Below are 20,734 nucleotides of genomic sequence, written 5' to 3' on the forward strand. Positions count from 1 at the left end.
ATGATAGATCACCATTCATCATCTCCCCTCTCAAAGTCACAATTACTAGCCCTGCTAGATAGCCTAAGCTGCCTCACCACAGACCACCATTTGTGTTCTCCCCTCTCAAAGTAAGCATTGCTAGCCCTGCTAACTAGCCTAATCCGCCTCACCACAGACCATCATTCATCATCTCCTCTCTCAAAGTCAGCATTGCAAGCCCTGCTAGCTAGCCTAAGCCATCTCACCATAGACCACCATTCATCATCTCCACGCTCAAAGTCAGCATTGCTAGGCCTGCTAGCTAGCCTAAGCCACCTCACCACAGACCACCATTCATCACCTCCCCTCTCAAAGTCAGCATTGCTGGCCCTGCTAGGTAGCCTAAGTGCCTCTCCACAGACCACCATTCATCACCTCCCTTCTCAAGGTCAGCATTACTAGTTCTGCTAGCTAGTGTAAGCCACCTAACCACAGACCACCTTTCATCACCCCCCTCTCAAAGTCTGCATTGCTAGCCCTGCTAGCTAGCCTAAGCGCCTCACCACAGAACACCATTCATCATCTCCACCCTCAAAGTCAGCATTGCTAGCCCTGCTAGCTAGCCTAAGCCATCTCACCATAGACCACCATTCATCATCTACCCTCTCGAAGTCAGCATTGCTAGCCCTGCTAGCAAGCCTAAGCCACCCCACTACAGACCACCATTCATCACCTCCCCTCTCAAAGTAAGCATTGCTAGCCCTGCTAGCAAGCCTTAGCCACCCCACTACAGACCACCATTCATCATCTCCCCTCTCAAAGTCAGCAGGCCACCTCACCATAGACCACCATTCATCATCTCCACGCTCAAAGTCAGCATTGCTAGCCCTGCTAGCTAGCCTAAGCCACCTCACCACAGACCACCATTCATCACCTCCCCTCTCAAAGTCTGCATTGCTAGCCCTGCTAGCTAGCCTAAGCGCCTCACCACAGAACACCATTCATCATCTCCACCCTCAAAGTCAGCATTGCTAGCCCTGCTAGCTAGCCTAAGCCATCTCACCATAGACCACCATTCATCATCTACCCTCTCGAAGTCAGCATTGCTAGCCCTGCTAGCAAGCCTAAGCCACCCCACTACAGACCACCATTCATCACCTCCCCTCTCAAAGTAAGCATTGCTAGCCCTGCTAGCAAGCCTTAGCCACCCCACTACAGACCACCATTCATCATCTCCCCTCTCAAAGTCAGCAGGCCACCTCACCATAGACCACCATTCATCATCTCCACGCTCAAAGTCAGCATTGCTAGCCCTGCTAGCTAGCCTAAGCCACCTCACCACAGACCACCATTCATCACCTCCCCTCTCAAAGTCAGCATTGCTGGCCCTGCTAGGTAGCCTAGGTGCCTCTCCACAGACCACCATTCATCACCTCCCCTCTCAAGGTCAGCATTGCTAGCCCTGCTAGCTAGTGTAAGCCACCTAACCACAGACCACCATTCATCATCTACCCTCTCGAAGTCAGCATTGCTAGCCCTGCTAGCAAGCCTAAGCCACCCCACTACAGACCACCATTCATCACCTCCCCTCGCAAAGCAAGCATTGCTAGCCCAGCTAACTAGCCTAGGCCATCTCACCATAGACCACCATTCATCATCTCCACCCCCAAAGTCAGAATTGCTAGCCCTGCTAGCTATCCTAAGCCACCTCACCATAGACCACCATTCATCATCTCCCCTCTCAAAGTCACAATTGCTAGCCCTGCTAGCTAGCCTAAGACGCCTCACCACAGACCACCATTCTTCATCTCCCCTCTCAAAGAAATCATTGCTAGCCCTGCTAACTAGCCTAAGCCATCTCACCATAGACCACCATTCATCATCTCCAACCTCAAAGTCAGCATTGCTAGCCCTGCTAGCTAGCCTAAGCCACCTCACCATAGGCCACCATTCATCACCCTCCTCTCAAAGTCAGAATTGCTAGCCCTGCTAGCTAGCCTAAACCGCCTCACCACATACCATCATTCATCATCTCCTCTCTCAAAGTCAGCATTGCTAGCCCTGCTAGCTAGCCTAAGCCACCTCACCATAGACCACCATGCACCATCTTCATGCTCAAATCAGCAGTGCTAGCCCTGCTAGCTAGCCTAAGCCACCTCACCATAGACCACCATGCATCATCTCCACGCTCAAATCAGCAGTGCTAGCCCTGCTAGCTAGCATAATCCATCTCACCATAGACCACCATTCATCATCTCCCCTCTCAAAGTCAGCAGGCCACCTCACCATAGACCACCATTCATCATCTCCACGCTCGAAGTCAGCATTGCTAGCCCTGCTAGCTAGCCTAAGAGACCTCACCACAGACCACCATTCATCACCTACACTCTCAAAGTCAGCATTGCTAGCCCTGCCTGCTAGCCTAAGTGCCACACCACAGACCACCATTCATCACCTCCCCTCTCAAGGTCAGTATTGCTAGCCCTGCTAGATAGCCTAAGCCGCCTCACCACAGACCACCATTCTTCATCTCCCCTCTCAAGTTCAGCATTGCTAGCCCTGCTAGCTAGCCTAAGCCATCTCACCATAGACCACCACTCATCATCTCCAACCTCAAAGTCAGCATTGCTAGCCCTGCTAGCTAGCCTAAGCCACCTCACCATAGGCCACCATTCATCATCTCCCCTCTCAAAGTCAGAATTGCTAGCCCTGCTAGCTAGCCTAAACCGCCTCACCACATACCATCATTCATCATCTCCTCTCTCAAAGTCAGCATTGCTAGCCCTGCTAGCTAGCCTAAGCCACCTCACCATAGACCACCATGCATCATCTTCACGCTCAAATCAGCAGTGCTAGCCCTGCTAGCTAGCCTAAGCCACCTCACCATAGACCACCATGCATCATCTCCACGCTCAAATCAGCAGTGCTAGCCCTGCTAGCTAGCATAATCCATCTCACCATAGACCACCATTCATCATCTCCCCTCTCAAAGTCAGCAGGCCACCTCACCATAGACCACCATTCATCATCTCCACGCTCGAAGTCAGCATTGCTAGCCCTGCTAGCTAGAATAAGAGACCTCACCACAGACCACCATTCATCACCTACACTCTCAAAGTCAGCATTGCTAGCCCTGCTAGCTAGCCTAAGTGCCACACCACAGACCACCATTCATCACCTCCCCTCTCAAGGTCAGTATTGCTAGCCCTGCTAGATAGCCTAAACCCCTCACCACAGAACACCATTCATCACCTGCCCTCTCAAGTTCAGCATTGCTAGTCCTGCGAGCTAGCCTAAGCCACCTCTCCATAGACCACCATTCATCGTCTCCACCCTCAAAGTCAGCATTGCTAGCCCTGATGGCTAAACTAAGCCATCTCACCATAGACCACCATTCATCATCTCCCCTCTCAAAGTCAGCATTGGTAGCCCTGCTAGCTAGCCAAAGCCACCTCACCATAGGCCACGATTCATCATCTCCCCTCTCAAAGTCAGAATTGCTAGCCCTGCTAGCTAGCCTAAACCGCCTCACCACATAACATCATTCATCACCTACACTCTCAAAGTCAGCATTGCTAGCCCTGCTAGCTAGCCTAAGTGCCTCACCACAGACCACCATTCATCACCTCCCCTCTCAAGGTCAGTATTGCTAGCCCTGCTAGATAGCCTAAGCCCCTCACCACAGAACACCATTCATCACCTGCCCTCTCAAGATCAGCATTGCTAGTCCTGCTAGCTAGCCTAAGCCACCTCACCATAGACCACCATGCATCATCTCCACGCTCAAATCAGCAATGCTAGCCCTGCTAGCTAGCATAATCCATATCACCATAGACCACCATTCATCATCTCCACGCTCGAAGTCAGCATTGCTAGCCCTGCTAGCTAGCCTAAGAGACCTCACCACAGACCACCATTCATCACCTACACTCTCAAAGTCAGCATTGCCTCAAAACTCCAGTATTGCCTTGCACGGCTTCCAGATGTAGGCCCTTTGCTTTGCTCTCAAGTGGAAGGAACCCCTTTACCCTGAGGGCATTTGACTTCCTGCACCTCCTCAATGCAGTTCTGCACTCTACTGAAGATCTCCAGCAGGTGTTCACCCTTCCACCCCAGCAGCACCCACAGCGGTGGCTCGAGGACACTCAGCTGGGTGTGTGTGGAATCTAACGGGATAATGTATATTCACAGCCTTGCCTCACATTGCCCACTTGCCTCTCATTCTTCCTTCCACCACCTCTAGTGTTTTAGCGGTAATATCACTACCGTTCCCCATGTACTGGGCAGCTGGTGAGATAGCTCAGCAGGTTGAGCGCTCGCTGCTGCAATTTGCAGGAAGCTGCTGTGAATCCCTGGAAGGTCAGCTCCGCCTCTCATCATTCCGAGGTCGATAAAATGAACACAAATTTCGATTGGGCAAAAATCGTTTTATAAACTTGATCTCTGTAAAGCGCTTTTGGCTAAAGAGCGATACAAAGAAGAAATTATTATTACCCTGTGCTCAACATTTCTAGTTAAAAATGCTGAAAAAAACAGTGAGGAGAACGTGATGCGTGTGCGCTTAAAGAGCAAAAACAGCAGATAGCTGCCACTGAATGGGGAGCCCCAGCCCTGCTCCCCTGATTTCTCTAGTCTGCTCCCCCTCCTCTAATGATCATGCGATTGTCAACCTCCCCCACCCTTGTACAGCCTCTACTGCTCCCCAGATAGGTGTACACGTTATAATTCCTGTAAATGCATTATGTACAATACACACAAAGTGCCAAGAGGCCACCCTGGTGGTGAACTCTGTGCTCTACTAATACTAAACATAAATCAGTTCATAGATAATTCCACGGATCAGCATCAGGGATTTCAAGGCGCTGCCAGCATCGCCACATGTGAAGAACATATTGCCTGTACTTTGACCACATTATACAAGGAAGCAGCAGCTCCTTCCAAGTTACCCAGAAGTCCATGCAGTGATTTACATACAAGTAGTGGCGTCGTTTTCCTTGATTTGTTTCTATCAAAGCAGGACAGTTAAGGTTATCAATAATGGTGTCCTAAACCTGAAGCAGAAACTCAGTTTAATTCAGTTCAAAAGGCTTCTTTCCCACTCTATTAGTTAGAGATACTGTTTACAGGTGACATATATATGGTGTTGTTCTGCTCCACCACTGCCTGGATGAGCCTCAGTGGTCTGGGGTGCAGGCTTCAAACCTGTAGCTGTTTAGCGACAGAATGGTTCAATTCCACCTTCTGGGTGGTTTTGTTTCTCTTTTTCCTGTGATCAGAATTTTTATCTTGTTGGGTCCATAGTAATCATTTAGTGCCGAGATTTATATCACAGAAAAAAGAATTGTACCAATCATGAATACCCATCTCTAGTGATTAACAGCATGCGGTGCCAGCAGTTCTTCTGATGATGCACAGGAAGGCAGCACCTTTTCAGGGGATTAGCAATGTGATTTCACTTTTAACCTTTTTTGACAATGCAAATAACCAGGCCCACTTTGATATAACCTATGTGGTCACACCCCCTTACTCCTCCTGGGAATACACTGTTTTTGCCTGCACAAACAATGTCTGATGATACTGCATGGGCTCACCATAGACCACCATTCATCATCTCCACCCTCAAAGTCAGCGTTGCTAGCCCTGCTAGCTAGCCTAAGCCACCTCACTATAGACTACCATTCATCATCTCCCCTCTAAAAGTCAGCTTTGCTTGCCCTGCTAGCTAGCCTAAGCCATCTCACCACAGACCACCATTCATCCTCTCTGCCCTCAAAGTCAGCATTGCTAGCCCTCCTAGCTAGCCTAAGTCATCTCACCATAGACCATCATTCATCATCTCCCCTCTCAAAGTCAGCATTGCTAGCCCTGCTAGCTAGCCTAAGCCATCTCACCATAGACCACCATTCATCATCTACACTCTCGAAGTCAGCATTGCTAGCCCTGCTAGCTAGCCTAAGCCACCCCACTACAGACCACCATTCATCACCTCCCCTCTCAAAGTAAGCATTGCTAGACCTGTTAACTAGCCTAAGCCACCTCACAAAAGACCACCTTTCATCTCCTCCCTCAACGTCAGCATTGCTAGTCCTACTAGCTAGCCTAAGCCATCTCACCAGAGACCACCATTCATCCTCTCCACCTTCAAAGTCAGCATTGCTAGCCCTGATGGCTAACCTAAGCCATCTCACCATAGACCACCATTCATCATCTCCCCTCTCAAAGTCAGCATTGCTAGCCCTGCTAGCTGGCCTAAGCCATCTCACCATAGACCACCATTCATCATCTACCCTTTCGAAGTCAGCATTGCTAGGCCTGCTAGCAAGCCTAAGCCACCCCACTACAGACCACCATTCATGACCTCCCCTCTCAAAGTAAGCATTGCTAGCCCTGCTAACTAGCCTAAGCCATCTCACCATAGACCACCTTTCATCATCTCCACCCTCAAAGTCAGCATTGCTAGCCCTGCTAGCTAGCCTAAGCCACCTCACCATAGACCACCATTCATCATCTCCCCTCTCAAAGTCACGATAGCTAGCATTGCTAGCTAGCCTAAGCCGCCTCACCACAGACCACCATTCGTCATCTCCCCTCTCAAAATAAGCATTGCTAGCCCTGCTAACTAGCCTAAGCCATCTCACCATAGACCACCATTCATCATCTCCACCCTCAAGGTCAGCATTGCTAGCCCTGCTACCTAGCCTAAGCCACCTCACCATAGGCCATCATTCATCATCTCCCCTCTGAAAGTCAGAATTGCTAGCCCTGCTAGCTAGACTAATCCGCCTCACCACAGAACATCATTCATCATCTCCTCTCTCAAAGTCAGCATTGCTAGCCCTGCTAGCTAGCCTAAGCCACCTCACCATAGACCACCATGCATCGTCTCCATGCTCAAATCAGCATTGCTAGCCCTGCTAGCAAGCCTAAGCCATCTCACCATAGACCACCTTTCATCATCTCCCCTCTCAAAGTCAGCATTGCTAGCCCTGCTAGCTAGCCTAAGCCACCTCACCATAGACCACCATTCATCATCTCCCCTCTCAAAGTCACAATTGCTAGCATTGCTAGCTAGCCTAAGCCGCCTCACCACAGACCACCATTCGTCATCTCCCCTCTCAAAATAAGCATTGCTAGCCCTGCTAACTAGCCTAAGCCATCTCACCATAGACAACCATTCATCACCTCCACCCTCAGGGTCAGCATTGCTAGCCCTGCTACCTAGCCTAAGCCACCTCACCATAGGCCACCATTCATCATCTCCCCTCTGAAAGTCAGAATTGCTAGCCCAGCTAGCTAGACTAATCCGCCTCACCACAGACCATCATTCATCACCTCCTCTCTCAAAGTCAGCATTGCTAGCCCTGCTAGCTAGCCGAAGCCCCCTCACCATAGACCACCATGCATCGTCTCCACGCTCAAATCAGCAGTGCTAGCCCTGCTAGCTAGCCTAAGCCATCTCACCATAGACCACCATTCATCATCTCCCCTCCCAAAGTCAGCAGGCCACCTCACCATAGACCACCATTCATCATCTCCACGCTCAAAGTCAGCATTGCTAGCCCTGCTAGCTAGCCTAAGCCACCTCACCATAGACCACCATTCATCATCTCCCCTCTCAAAGTCACAATTGCTAGCATTGCTAGCTAGCCTAAGCCGCCTCACCACAGACCACCATTCGTCATCTCCCCTCTCAAAATAAGCATTGCTAGCCCTGCTAACTAGCCTAAGCCATCTCACCATAGACCACCATTCATCATCTCCATCCTCAAAGTCAGCATTGCTAGGCCTGCTAGCTAGCCTAAACCACCTCACCATAGGCCAACATTCATCATCTCCCCTCTGAAAGTCAGAATTGCTAGCCCTGCTAGCTAGCCTAATCCGCCTCACCACAGACCATCATTCATCATCTCCCCTCTCAAGGTCAGCATTGCTAGTCCTGCTAGCTAGCCTAAGCCACCTCACCATAGACCACCATTCATCATCTCCCCCTCTCAAAGTCAGCATTGCTAGCAATGCTAACTAGATTAAGCCATCTGACCATTGACCACCATTCATCATCTCCCCTCTCAAAGTCAGCATTTCTAGCCCTGCTAACTAGCATAAGCCATCTGGCTATAGACCACCATTCGTCATCTCCCCTCTCAAAGTCAGCATTGCTAGCCCTGCTAGCTAGCCTAAGCCACCTCACCACAGACCACCATTCAACTCCACCCTCAACATCAGCATTGCTAGTCCTACTAGCTAGCCTAAGCCATCTCACCACAGACCACCATTCATCCTCTCTGCCCTCAAAGTCAGCATTGCTAGCCCTCCTATCTAGCCTAAGTCATCTCATCATAGACCACCATTCTTCATCTCCCCTCTCAAACTCAGCATTGCTAGCCCTGCTAGCTAGCCTAAGCCACCTCACCATAGACCACCATTCATCATCTACACTCTCGAAGTCAGCTTTGCTAGCCCTGCTAGCTAGCCTAAGCCACCCCACTACAGACCACAATTCATCACCTCCCCTCTCAAAGTAAGTATTGCAGGCCCTGTTAACTAGCCTAAGCCACCTCACAAAAGACCACCTTTCATCTCCACCCTCAACGTCAGCATTGCTAGTCCTACTAGCTAGCCTAAGCCATCTCACCACAGACCACCATTCATCCTCTTCACCCTCAAAGTCAGCATTGCTAGCCCTGAAGGCTAACCTAAGCCATCTCACCATAGACCACCATTCATCATCTCCCCTCTCAAAGTCAGCATTGCTAGCCCTGCTAGCTGGCCTAAGCCATCTCACCATAGACCACCATTCATCATCGTTCCTCTCAAAGTCAACATTTCTAGCCCTGCTAACTAGCCTAAGCCACCTCACAAAAGACCACCTTTCATCTCCACCCTCAACGTCAGCATTGCTAGTCCTACTAGCTAGCCTAAGCCACCTCACCACAGACCACCATTCAACTCCACCCTCAACATCAGCATTGCTAGTCCTACTAGCTAGCCTAAGCCATCTCACCACAGACCACCATTCATCCTCTCCGCCCTCAAAGTCAGCGTTGCTAGCCCTCCTAGCTAGCCTAAGTCATCTCACCATAGACCACCATTCATCATCTCCCCTCTCAAAGTCAGCATTGCTAGCCCTGCTAGCTAGCCTAAGCCATCTCACCATAGACCACCATTCATCATCTACACTCTCGAAGTCAGCATTGCTAGCCCTGCTAGCTAGCCTAAGCCACCCCACTACAGACCACCATTCATCACCTCCCCTCTCAAAGTAAGCATTGCTAGCCCTGTTAACTAGCCTAAGCCACCTCACAAAAGACCACCTTTCATCTCCACCCTCAACGTCAGCATTGCTAGTCCTACTAGCTAGCCTAAGCCATCCCACCACAGACCACCATTCATCCTCTCCACCCTCAAAGTCAGCATTGCTATCCCTGATGGCTAACCTAAGCCATCTCACCATAGACCACCATTCATCATCTCCCTCTCAAAGTCAGCATTGCTAGTCCTGCTAGCTGGCCTAAACCATCTCACCATAGACCACCATTCATCATCTACCCTCTCGAAGTCAGCATTGCTAGGCCTGCTAGCAAGCCTAAGCCACCCCACTACAGACCACCATTCATCACCTCCCCTCTCAAAGTAAGCATTGCTAGTCCTGCTAGCTAGCCTAAGCACCTCACCATAGACCACCATTCATCCTCTCCACCCTCAAAGTCAGCATTGCTAGCCTTGATGGCTAAACTAAGCCATCTCACCATAGACCACCATTCATCATCTCCCCTCTCAAAGTCAGAATGGCTAGCCCTGCTAGCTAGCCTAAGCCACCTCATGATAGATCACCATTCATCATCTCCCCTCTCAAAGTCACAATTACTAGCCCTGCTAGATAGCCTAAGCTGCCTCACCACAGACCACCATTCGTGTTCTCCCCTCTCAAAGTAAGCATTGCTAGCCCTGCTAACTAGCCTAATCCGCCTCACCACAGACCATCATTCATCATCTCCTCTCTCAAAGTCAGCATTGCAAGCCCTGCTAGCTAGCCTAAGCCATCTCACCATAGACCACCATTCATCATCTCCCCTCTCAAAGTCAGCAGGCCACCTCACCATAGACCACCATTCATCATCTCCACGCTCAAAGTCAGCATTGCTAGGCCTGCTAGCTAGCCTAAGCCACCTCACCACAGACCACCATTCATCACCTCCCCTCTCAAAGTCAGCATTGCTGGCCCTGCTAGGTAGCCTAAGTGCCTCTCCACAGACCACCATTCATCACCTCCCTTCTCAAGGTCAGCATTACTAGCTCTGCTAGCTAGTGTAAGCCACCTAACCACAGACCACCTTTCATCACCCCCCTCTCAAAGTCTGCATTGCTAGCCCTGCTAGCTAGCCTAAGCGCCTCACCACAGAACACCATTCATCATCTCCACCCTCAAAGTCAGCATTGCTAGCCCTGCTAGCTAGCCTAAGCCATCTCACCATAGACCACCATTCATCATCTACCCTCTCGAAGTCAGCATTGCTAGCCCTGCTAGCAAGCCTAAGCCACCCCACTACAGACCACCATTCATCACCTCCCCTCTCAAAGTAAGCATTGCTAGCCCTGCTAGCAAGCCTTAGCCACCCCACTACAGACCACCATTCATCATCTCCCCTCTCAAAGTCAGCAGGCCACCTCACCATAGACCACCATTCATCATCTCCACGCTCAAAGTCAGCATTGCTAGCCCTGCTAGCAAGCCTAAGCCACCTCACCACAGACCACCATTCATCACCTCCCCTCTCAAAGTCAGCATTGCTGGCCCTGCTAGGTAGCCTAGGTGCCTCTCCACAGACCACCATTCATCATCTACCCTCTCGAAGTCAGCATTGCTAGCCCTGCTAGCAAGCCTAAGCCACCCCACTACAGACCACCATTCATCACCTCCCCTCTCAAAGCAAGCATTGCTAGCCCAGCTAACTAGCCTAGGCCATCTCACCATAGACCACCATTCATCATCTCCACCCCCAAAGTCAGAATTGCTAGCCCTGCTAGCTATCCTAAGCCACCTCACCATAGACCACCATTCATCATCTCCCCTCTCAAAGTCACAATTGCTAGCCCTGCTAGCTAGCCTAAGACGCCTCACCACAGACCACCATTCTTCATCTCCCCTCTCAAAGAAATCATTGCTAGCCCTGCTAAGTAGCCTAAGCCATCTCACCATAGACCACCATTCATCATCTCCAACCTAAAAGTCAGCATTGCTAGCCCTGCTAGCTAGCCTAAGCCACCTCACCATAGGCCACCATTCATCACCCTCCTCTCAAAGTCAGAATTGCTAGCCCTGCTAGCTAGCCTAAACCGCCTCACCACATACCATCATTCATCACCTCCTCTCTCAAAGTCAGCATTGCTAGCCCTGCTAGCTAGCCGAAGCCACCTCACCATAGACCACCATGCATCGTCTCCACGCTCAAATCAGCAGTGCTAGCCCTGCTAGCTAGCCTAAGCCATCTCACCATAGACCACCATTCATCATCTCCCCTCCCAAAGTCAGCAGGCCACCTCAGCATAGACCACCATTCATCATCTCCACGCTCAAAGTCAGCATTGCTAGCCCTGCTAGCTAGCCTAAGCCACCTCACCATAGACCACCATTCATCATCTCCCCTCTCAAAGTCACAATTGCTAGCATTGCTAGCTAGCCTAAGCCGCCTCACCACAGACCACCATTCGTCATCTCCCCTCTCAAAATAAGCATTGCTAGCCCTGCTAACTAGCCTAAGCCATCTCACCATAGACCACCATTCATCATCTCCATCCTCAAAGTCAGCATTGCTAGGCCTGCTAGCTAGCCTAAACCACCTCACCATAGGCCAACATTCATCATCTCCCCTCTGAAAGTCAGAATTGCTAGCCCTGCTAGCTAGCCTAATCCGCCTCACCACAGACCATCATTCATCATCTCCCCTCTCAAGGTCAGCATTGCTAGTCCTGCTAGCTAGCCTAAGCCACCTCACCATAGACCACCATTCATCATCTCCCCCTCTCAAAGTCAGCATTGCTAGCAATGCTAACTAGATTAAGCCATCTGACCATTGACCACCATTCATCATCTCCCCTCTCAAAGTCAGCATTTCTAGCCCTGCTAACTAGCATAAGCCATCTGGCTATAGACCACCATTCGTCATCTCCCCTCTCAAAGTCAGCATTGCTAGCCCTGCTAGCTAGCCTAAGCCACCTCACCACAGACCACCATTCAACTCCACCCTCAACATCAGCATTGCTAGTCCTACTAGCTAGCCTAAGCCATCTCACCACAGACCACCATTCATCCTCTCTGCCCTCAAAGTCAGCGTTGCTAGCCCTCCTATCTAGCCTAAGTCATCTCATCATAGACCACCATTCTTCATCTCCCCTCTCAAACTCAGCATTGCTAGCCCTGCTAGCTAGCCTAAGCCACCTCACCATAGACCACCATTCATCATCTACACTCTCGAAGTCAGCTTTGCTAGCCCTGCTAGCTAGCCTAAGCCACCCCACTACAGACCACAATTCATCACCTCCCCTCTCAAAGTAAGTATTGCAGGCCCTGTTAACTAGCCTAAGCCACCTCACAAAAGACCACCTTTCATCTCCACCCTCAACGTCAGCATTGCTAGTCCTACTAGCTAGCCTAAGCCATCTCACCACAGACCACCATTCATCCTCTTCACCCTCAAAGTCAGCATTGCTAGCCCTGAAGGCTAACCTAAGCCATCTCACCATAGACCACCATTCATCATCTCCCCTCTCAAAGTCAGCATTGCTAGCCCTGCTAGCTGGCCTAAGCCATCTCACCATAGACCACCATTCATCATCTTTCCTCTCAAAGTCAACATTTCTAGCCCTGCTAACTAGCCTAAGCCACCTCACAAAAGACCACCTTTCATCTCCACCCTCAACGTCAGCATTGCTAGTCCTACTAGCTAGCCTAAGCCACCTCACCACAGACCACCATTCAACTCCACCCTCAACATCAGCATTGCTAGTCCTACTAGCTAGCCTAAGCCATCTCACCACAGACCACCATTCATCCTCTCCGCCCTCAAAGTCAGCGTTGCTAGCCCTCCTAGCTAGCCTAAGTCATCTCACCATAGACCACCATTCATCATCTCCCCTCTCAAAGTCAGCATTGCTAGCCCTGCTAGCTAGCCTAAGCCATCTCACCATAGACCACCATTCATCATCTACACTCTCGAAGTCAGCATTGCTAGCCCTGCTAGCTAGCCTAAGCCACCCCACTACAGACCACCATTCATCACCTCCCCTCTCAAAGTAAGCATTGCTAGCCCTGTTAACTAGCCTAAGCCACCTCACAAAAGACCACCTTTCATCTCCACCCTCAACGTCAGCATTGCTAGTCCTACTAGCTAGCCTAAGCCATCCCACCACAGACCACCATTCATCCTCTCCACTCTCAAAGTCAGCAATGCTATCCCTGATGGCTAACCTAAGCCATCTCACCATAGACCACCATTCATCATCTCCCTCTCAAAGTCAGCATTGCTAGTCCTGCTAGCTGGCCTAAACCATCTCACCATAGACCACCATTCATCATCTACCCTCTCGAAGTCAGCATTGCTAGGCCTGCTAGCAAGCCTAAGCCACTCCACTACAGACCACCATTCATCACCTCCCCTCTCAAAGTAAGCATTGCTAGTCCTGCTAGCTAGCCTAAGCACCTCACCATAGACCACCATTCATCCTCTCCACCCTCAAAGTCAGCATTGCTAGCCTTGATGGCTAAACTAAGCCATCTCACCATAGACCACCATTCATCATCTCCCCTCTCAAAGTCAGAATGGCTAGCCCTGCTAGCTAGCCTAAGCCACCTCATGATAGATCACCATTCATCATCTCCCCTCTCAAAGTCACAATTACTAGCCCTGCTAGATAGCCTAAGCTGCCTCACCACAGACCACCATTTGTGTTCTCCCCTCTCAAAGTAAGCATTGCTAGCCCTGCTAACTAGCCTAATCCGCCTCACCACAGACCATCATTCATCATCTCCTCTCTCAAAGTCAGCATTGCAAGCCCTGCTAGCTAGCCTAAGCCATCTCACCATAGACCACCATTCATCATCTCCACGCTCAAAGTCAGCATTGCTAGGCCTGCTAGCTAGCCTAAGCCACCTCACCACAGACCACCATTCATCACCTCCCCTCTCAAAGTCAGCATTGCTGGCCCTGCTAGGTAGCCTAAGTGCCTCTCCACAGACCACCATTCATCACCTCCCTTCTCAAGGTCAGCATTACTAGTTCTGCTAGCTAGTGTAAGCCACCTAACCACAGACCACCTTTCATCACCCCCCTCTCAAAGTCTGCATTGCTAGCCCTGCTAGCTAGCCTAAGCGCCTCACCACAGAACACCATTCATCATCTCCACCCTCAAAGTCAGCATTGCTAGCCCTGCTAGCTAGCCTAAGCCATCTCACCATAGACCACCATTCATCATCTACCCTCTCGAAGTCAGCATTGCTAGCCCTGCTAGCAAGCCTAAGCCACCCCACTACAGACCACCATTCATCACCTCCCCTCTCAAAGTAAGCATTGCTAGCCCTGCTAGCAAGCCTTAGCCACCCCACTACAGACCACCATTCATCATCTCCCCTCTCAAAGTCAGCAGGCCACCTCACCATAGACCACCATTCATCATCTCCACGCTCAAAGTCAGCATTGCTAGCCCTGCTAGCTAGCCTAAGCCACCTCACCACAGACCACCATTCATCACCTCCCCTCTCAAAGTCAGCATTGCTGGCCCTGCTAGGTAGCCTAGGTGCCTCTCCACAGACCACCATTCATCACCTCCCCTCTCAAGGTCAGCATTGCTAGCCCTGCTAGCTAGTGTAAGCCACCTAACCACAGACCACCATTCATCATCTACCCTCTCGAAGTCAGCATTGCTAGCCCTGCTAGCAAGCCTAAGCCACCCCACTACAGACCACCATTCATCACCTCCCCTCTCAAAGCAAGCATTGCTAGCCCAGCTAACTAGCCTAGGCCATCTCACCATAGACCACCATTCATCATCTCCACCCCCAAAGTCAGAATTGCTAGCCCTGCTAGCTATCCTAAGCCACCTCACCATAGACCACCATTCATCATCTCCCCTCTCAAAGTCACAATTGCTAGCCCTGCTAGCTAGCCTAAGACGCCTCACCACAGACCACCATTCTTCATCTCCCCTCTCAAAGAAATCATTGCTAGCCCTGCTAACTAGCCTAAGCCATCTCACCATAGACCACCATTCATCATCTCCAACCTCAAAGTCAGCATTGCTAGCCCTGCTAGCTAGCCTAAGCCACCTCACCATAGGCCACCATTCATCACCCTCCTCTCAAAGTCAGAATTGCTAGCCCTGCTAGCTAGCCTAAACCGCCTCACCACATACCATCATTCATCATCTCCTCTCTCAAAGTCAGCATTGCTAGCCCTGCTAGCTAGCCTAAGCCACCTCACCATAGACCACCATGCACCATCTTCACGCTCAAATCAGCAGTGCTAGCCCTGCTAGCTAGCCTAAGCCACCTCACCATAGACCACCATGCATCATCTCCACGCTCAAATCAGCAGTGCTAGCCCTGCTAGCTAGCATAATCCATCTCACCATAGACCACCATTCATCATCTCCCCTCTCAAAGTCAGCAGGCCACCTCACCATAGACCACCATTCATCATCTCCACGCTCGAAGTCAGCATTGCTAGCCCTGCTAGCTAGCCTAAGAGACCTCACCACAGACCACCATTCATCACCTACACTCTCAAAGTCAGCATTGCTAGCCCTGCCTGCTAGCCTAAGTGCCACACCACAGACCACCATTCATCACCTCCCCTCTCAAGGTCAGTATTGCTAGCCCTGCTAGATAGCCTAAGCCGCCTCACCACAGACCACCATTCTTCATCTCCCCTCTCAAGTTCAGCATTGCTAGCCCTGCTAGCTAGCCTAAGCCATCTCACCATAGACCACCACTCATCATCTCCAACCTCAAAGTCAGCATTGCTAGCCCTGCTAGCTAGCCTAAGCCACCTCACCATAGGCCACCATTCATCATCTCCCCTCTCAAAGTCAGAATTGCTAGCCCTGCTAGCTAGCCTAAACCGCCTCACCACATACCATCATTCATCATCTCCTCTCTCAAAGTCAGCATTGCTAGCCCTGCTAGCTAGCCTAAGCCACCTCACCATAGACCACCATGCATCATCTTCACGCTCAAATCAGCAGTGCTAGCCCTGCTAGCTAGCCTAAGCCACCTCACCATAGACCACCATGCATCATCTCCACGCTCAAATCAGCAGTGCTAGCCCTGCTAGCTAGCATAATCCATCTCACCATAGACCACCATTCATCATCTCCCCTCTCAAAGTCAGCAGGCCACCTCACCATAGACCACCATTCATCATCTCCACGCTCGAAGTCAGCATTGCTAGCCCTGCTAGCTAGAATAAGAGACCTCACCACAGACCACCATTCATCACCTACACTCTCAAAGTCAGCATTGCTAGCCCTGCTAGCTAGCCTAAGTGCCACACCACAGACCACCATTCATCACCTCCCCTCTCAAGGTCAGTATTGCTAGCCCTGCTAGATAGCCTAAACCCCTCACCACAGAACACCATTCATCACCTGCCCTCTCAAGTTCAGCATTGCTAGTCCTGCGAGCTAGCCTAAGCCACCTCTCCATAGACCACCATTCATCGTCTCCACCCTCAAAGTCAGCATTGCTAGCCCTGATGGCTAAACTAAGCCATCTCACCATAGACCACCATTCATCATCTCCCCTCTCAAAGTCAGCATTGGTAGCCCTGCTAGCTAGCCAAAGCCACCTCACCATAGGCCACGATTCATCATCTCCCCTCTCAAAGTCAGAATTGCTAGCCCTGCTAGCTAGCCTAAACCGCCTCACCACATAACATCATTCATCACCTACACTCTCAAAGTCAGCATTGCTAGCCCTGCTAGCTAGCCTAAGTGCCTCACCACAGACCACCATTCATCACCTCCCCTCTCAAGGTCAGTATTGCTAGCCCTGCTAGATAGCCTAAGCCCCTCACCACAGAACACCATTCATCACCTGCCCTCTCAAGATCAGCATTGCTAGTCCTGCTAGCTAGCCTAAGCCACCTCACCATAGACCACCATGCATCATCTCCACGCTCAAATCAGCAATGCTAGCCCTGCTAGCTAGCATAATCCATATCACCATAGACCACCATTCATCATCTCCACGCTCGAAGTCAGCATTGCTAGCCCTGCTAGCTAGCCTAAGAGACCTCACCACAGACCACCATTCATCACCTACACTCTCAAAGTCAGCATTGCCTCAAAACTCCAGTATTGCCTTGCACGGCTTCCAGATGTAGGCCCTTTGCTTTGCTCTCAAGTGGAAGGAACCCCTTTACCCTGAGGGCATTTGACTTCCTGCACCTCCTCAATGCAGTTCTGCACTCTACTGAAGATCTCCAGCAGGTGTTCACCCTTCCACCCCAGCAGCACCCACAGCGGTGGCTCGAGGACACTCAGCTGGGTGTGTGTGGAATCTAACGGGATAATGTATATTCACAGCCTTGCCTCACATTGCCCACTTGCCTCTCATTCTTCCTTCCACCACCTCTAGTGTTTTAGCGGTAATATCACTACCGTTCCCCATGTACTGGGCAGCTGGTGAGATAGCTCAGCAGGTTGAGCGCTCGCTGCTGCAATTTGCAGGAAGCTGCTGTGAATCCCTGGAAGGTCAGCTCCGCCTCTCATCATTCCGAGGTCGATAAAATGAACACAAATTTCGATTGGGCAAAAATCGTTTTATAAACTTGATCTCTGTAAAGCGCTTTTGGCTAAAGAGCGATACAAAGAAGAAATTATTATTACCCTGTGCTCAACATTTCTAGTTAAAAATGCTGAAAAAAACAGTGAGGAGAACGTGATGCGTGTGCGCTTAAAGAGCAAAAACAGCAGATAGCTGCCACTGAATGGGGAGCCCCAGCCCTGCTCCCCTGATTTCTCTAGTCTGCTCCCCCTCCTCTAATGATCATGCGATTGTCAACCTCCCCCACCCTTGTACAGCCTCTACTGCTCCCCAGATAGGTGTACACGTTATAATTCCTGTAAATGCATTATGTACAATACACACAAAGTGCCAAGAGGCCACCCTGGTGGTGAACTCTGTGCTCTACTAATACTAAACATAAATCAGTTCATAGATAATTCCACGGATCAGCATCAGGGATTTCAAGGCGCTGCCAGCATCGCCACATGTGAAGAACATATTGCCTGTACTTTGACCACATTATACAAGGAAGCAGCAGCTCCTTCCAAGTTACCCAGAAGTCCATGCAGTGATTTACATACAAGTAGTGGCGTCGTTTTCCTTGATTTGTTTCTATCAAAGCAGGACAGTTAAGGTTATCAATAATGGTGTCCTAAACCTGAAGCAGAAACTCAGTTTAATTCAGTTCAAAAGGCTTCTTTCCCACTCTATTAGTTAGAGATACTGTTTACAGGTGACATATATATGGTGTTGTTCTGCTCCACCACTGCCTGGATGAGCCTCAGTGGTCTGGGGTGCAGGCTTCAAACCTGTAGCTGTTTAGCGACAGAATGGTTCAATTCCACCTTCTGGGTGGTTTTGTTTCTCTTTTTCCTGTGATCAGAATTTTTATCTTGTTGGGTCCATAGTAATCATTTAGTGCCGAGATTTATATCACAGAAAAAAGAATTGTACCAATCATGAATACCCATCTCTAGTGATTAACAGCATGCGGTGCCAGCAGTTCTTCTGATGATGCACAGGAAGGCAGCACCTTTTCAGGGGATTAGCAATGTGATTTCACTTTTAACCTTTTTTGACAATGCAAATAACCAGGCCCACTTTGATATAACCTATGTGGTCACACCCCCTTACTCCTCCTGGGAATACACTGTTTTTGCCTGCACAAACAATGTCTGATGATACTGCATGGGCTCACCATAGACCACCATTCATCATCTCCACCCTCAAAGTCAGCGTTGCTAGCCCTGCTAGCTAGCCTAAGCCACCTCACTATAGACTACCATTCATCATCTCCCCTCTAAAAGTCAGCTTTGCTTGCCCTGCTAGCTAGCCTAAGCCATCTCACCACAGACCACCATTCATCCTCTCTGCCCTCAAAGTCAGCATTGCTAGCCCTCCTAGCTAGCCTAAGTCATCTCACCATAGACCATCATTCATCATCTCCCCTCTCAAAGTCAGCATTGCTAGCCCTGCTAGCTAGCCTAAGCCATCTCACCATAGACCACCATTCATCATCTACACTCTCGAAGTCAGCATTGCTAGCCCTGCTAGCTAGCCTAAGCCACCCCACTACAGACCACCATTCATCACCTCCCCTCTCAAAGTAAGCATTGCTAGACCTGTTAACTAGCCTAAGCCACCTCACAAAAGACCACCTTTCATCTCCTCCCTCAACGTCAGCATTGCTAGTCCTACTAGCTAGCCTAAGCCATCTCACCAGAGACCACCATTCATCCTCTCCACCTTCAAAGTCAGCATTGCTAGCCCTGATGGCTAACCTAAGCCATCTCACCATAGACCACCATTCATCATCTCCCCTCTCAAAGTCAGCATTGCTAGCCCTGCTAGCTGGCCTAAGCCATCTCACCATAGACCACCATTCATCATCTACCCTTTCGAAGTCAGCATTGCTAGGCCTGCTAGCAAGCCTAAGCCACCCCACTACAGACCACCATTCATGACCTCCCCTCTCAAAGTAAGCATTGCTAGCCCTGCTAACTAGCCTAAGCCATCTCACCATAGACCACCTTTCATCATCTCCACCCTCAAAGTCAGCATTGCTAGCCCTGCTAGCTAGCCTAAGCCACCTCACCATAGACCACCATTCATCATCTCCCCTCTCAAAGTCACGATAGCTAGCATTGCTAGCTAGCCTAAGCCGCCTCACCACAGACCACCATTCGTCATCTCCCCTCTCAAAATAAGCATTGCTAGCCCTGCTAACTAGCCTAAGCCATCTCACCATAGACCACCATTCATCATCTCCACCCTCAAGGTCAGCATTGCTAGCCCTGCTACCTAGCCTAAGCCACCTCACCATAGGCCATCATTCATCATCTCCCCTCTGAAAGTCAGAATTGCTAGCCCTGCTAGCTAGACTAATCCGCCTCACCACAGAACATCATTCATCATCTCCTCTCTCAAAGTCAGCATTGCTAGCCCTGCTAGCTAGCCTAAGCCACCTCACCATAGACCACCATGCATCGTCTCCATGCTCAAATCAGCATTGCTAGCCCTGCTAGCAAGCCTAAGCCATCTCACCATAGACCACCTTTCATCATCTCCCCTCTCAAAGTCAGCATTGCTAGCCCTGCTAGCTAGCCTAAGCCACCTCACCATAGACCACCATTCATCATCTCCCCTCTCAAAGTCACAATTGCTAGCATTGCTAGCTAGCCTAAGCCGCCTCACCACAGACCACCATTCGTCATCTCCCCTCTCAAATTAAGCATTGCTAGCCCTGCTAACTAGCCTAAGCCATCTCACCATAGACAACCATTCATCACCTCCACCCTCAGGGTCAGCATTGCTAGCCCTGCTACCTAGCCTAAGCCACCTCACCATAGGCCACCATTCATCATCTCCCCTCTGAAAGTCAGAATTGCTAGCCCAGCTAGCTAGACTAATCCGCCTCACCACAGACCATCATTCATCACCTCCTCTCTCAAAGTCAGCATTGCTAGCCCTGCTAGCTAGCCGAAGCCACCTCAC

General features: G+C 50.2%; 2 non-coding genes across 2 annotated transcripts; both read left to right on the top strand.

The window, feature by feature from the left end:
* Positions 1-5,122: 5,122 nt before the first annotated feature.
* On the top strand, positions 5,123-5,209 carry TRNASTOP-UCA (transfer RNA opal suppressor (anticodon UCA)). The gene has a single exon. It is a non-coding gene; the product is annotated as a tRNA-Sec (tRNA).
* A 13,299-nt stretch (positions 5,210-18,508) lies between these two features.
* Positions 18,509-18,595, top strand: TRNASTOP-UCA (transfer RNA opal suppressor (anticodon UCA)). Its single transcript has one exon. It is a non-coding gene; the product is annotated as a tRNA-Sec (tRNA).
* Positions 18,596-20,734: the final 2,139 nt, after the last annotated feature.

This window comes from Ambystoma mexicanum, chromosome 13, assembly GCF_040938575.1.
Source record: "Ambystoma mexicanum isolate Mex_15411 chromosome 13, UKY_AmexF1_1, whole genome shotgun sequence".
In the NCBI taxonomy this organism is placed as follows: domain Eukaryota; kingdom Metazoa; phylum Chordata; class Amphibia; order Caudata; family Ambystomatidae; genus Ambystoma; species Ambystoma mexicanum.